The sequence below is a fragment of the Mus musculus genome, chromosome X (assembly GCF_000001635.26).
Source record: "Mus musculus strain C57BL/6J chromosome X, GRCm38.p6 C57BL/6J".
Lineage (NCBI taxonomy): Eukaryota > Metazoa > Chordata > Mammalia > Rodentia > Muridae > Mus > Mus musculus.
The window spans coordinates 78,664,677-78,667,187 of NC_000086.7; positions in this window are offsets into that span (position 1 = coordinate 78,664,677).

The window sequence follows — 2,511 nt, forward strand, 5'->3', positions numbered from 1 at the left end:
TACTAAGGCTGTGGTAGATATTGTAAAGGTTAATATGGCAATTAAAGCAGTTATTTCTAAAAATCAAAGTTTCTACAAATCTCTTAGGTCTAATAAGTTCGTTTAGTCTTTTTAAAGCTTGTAATCCTGAATTCTCAAACCAAGGATCGTTTCCTAACTCTACAGGCAGTAATAGCAGATTCCTTGTCTAAACTAGGTTCTACACAATTAGTTAATTGACAGGAATTACAATGTATATAAAAAGACTTGTCAAGATTGGTGATATTAACTCTTAAAATTATTTAACAATAAGCATACAGGTAAGGTACACAAGCTTTTACAACTATAGGGGAGTTGGCCTGAATGGCCAAAAACAGTCTCTGATGAAATCTTGTCCAATACTTTGTAGCAGTCTTTGCGCCTCACGAGTCAGCTTTTTTAGTTGTTTCCAAGTTGACACCAGGTCTGCTCTCCTTGTTGTAGTCCATGGCCGAGATAGGAAGAGTTTCTTTATTTTGCTTGTGAGTGACTGATTTCTTTTTCCTCTGTGCACTCAATACAGCTTTCTGGTCACCACTGTCAGGGCACTCAGGAACTCACAGGTCAGCCTGTCACATGAATCATTCTGGGAGCTAGCACGCTCTTGTAGCATTCTGTGGAAAAAACAGAAATATTGCCCCCTTTCCCCCATATTAAGTATCTGAACAGGATCATGCCATGTGCCAATAAGTGGATCCCTTTATCTCATGAGTATGTCTGATTGTAGGGTGCCATAGACACTTAGAGAGATTTTTGACATCTAAATTTTTAAAAGATATAGATTTAAAGTTCCACAGTACTGTTTCCTTGGGAATAATAAAAATCTCAGTAACATGGATAACATTAAATTGTTGATAAAACATCTCAAATGCTTGGCTATAATAGCCAGTTTTAATTGATTTGGAACACTAAGTAAAAAAATCAACATAGGCAACTATACTTTTAGTTGCTATTTTTATTAGAGTAGTTGTAATTAGAAAGATTAAAAAGTTATCAATAGTCACATGTGCATATTTTATTTTTGTAAAATTAAAAAGTATCTATTTGTAATAATTGATTAAGTATACGTCCTCAAGAATTAATACCAATGTGTGGAACAGGTAGAAACTGAGGACACTGAGATCAAATCTTTACAATATGACATGCACATTAATTAATTAATTAATTAATTAATTAATTAATTTAAAATACCAAATTATTATTTTGAGCCATTACTATTATGATGATGTAAAGAATGAGATTATATGGCAATTATTTTTGTATAAGATCTATAATTTACCTGGTGTGGCATTGCCTTAAGAGGTTTTTACTAGGCAATCTTTAACATTTCAAAACACTATCTACAGCACATAATTTAATTATCTGTGCTAAAGTAGGCAGAAACTCAAAAGAATAAACATGTGATCCAATTTACATATATTTTTCTTTCCATAGAAAGGTTGTTTTTAAATACAGTAAATGGGATGCATGTATGTATGAATTTACAAAAGTATGTATAATAAGCAATTAGCTTATTTTTAAGATGAATATTAATTTTATTTAAAATGATGGTATGCAATAGGTCAAATATCAATATTTTGTAATAACTAATAGCTGTTTGGAAAAAAGAATTTTTAATTCTTAATTAGTACCACAGCAGCCTTATATATAATAGGATGTTAAAACTTTAAGGTGAAGAAGGATAATTTTACATTAATGTTTTCTCTTGTTAAAGAATATCTGTGGACACATTTAATAACAATAACTAGAATATGTAGCTAATATTTGATTACCATCAATTACAATCGATATCAATATATTATAGAAGTTTTCTCTACTTTCTGTTAAAGCTTTTTTAGTTCTCTCCAGTTAATTTGAATCTCACTTGATAGTACCTAACAAAGGCTTAGGTTCTCCTGTGGTGAATTTAAGGTGAGGTCTTAGTCAATTAACATCTCCTGGAAGCTTTTTGAAAATAAAATTTTGAAGTAAATTTGTACCAATTTTTTAATATAACTAAAACCCTAGATATTAAAAAAGACATTGCCTCTGAATCTTATGAAGCAACAACTATTTTCCAGAACTTTAAACTTCTCTTTAGAGACATTAGTTAATAAAATACTTTCCACTTAGGAAACAATATATACTGAAAGATTTAAACTTTTTGTTTTTTGTATTGAAGCCTGGACAATGAAAATTTCTTACATAATATAAGACTATAATAGCCGTACCTAGGGGTAAAAACCTTTAATGGTTACCAGTTCACTAGAAGTAAACTCTTTATAAATGGAAAAAATAGACTTTTAAATCTATAATAATTTTACATGAAGTAGGCAAGTTATTTTGTAATGCCTTTTAAGTTTTATAGCCTGATTGACTTTTTATAAATCTTGAGTTTAGACTTAATCATGAACAACACTTGGGTAGAACTGAAAAGAAAAAATGTTGTTTAGCTAAAAGAAATTTCCCCTGTAGGCAGGGAGGGTGAAGTTTCAAGAACTTTTTTAGGTGCAA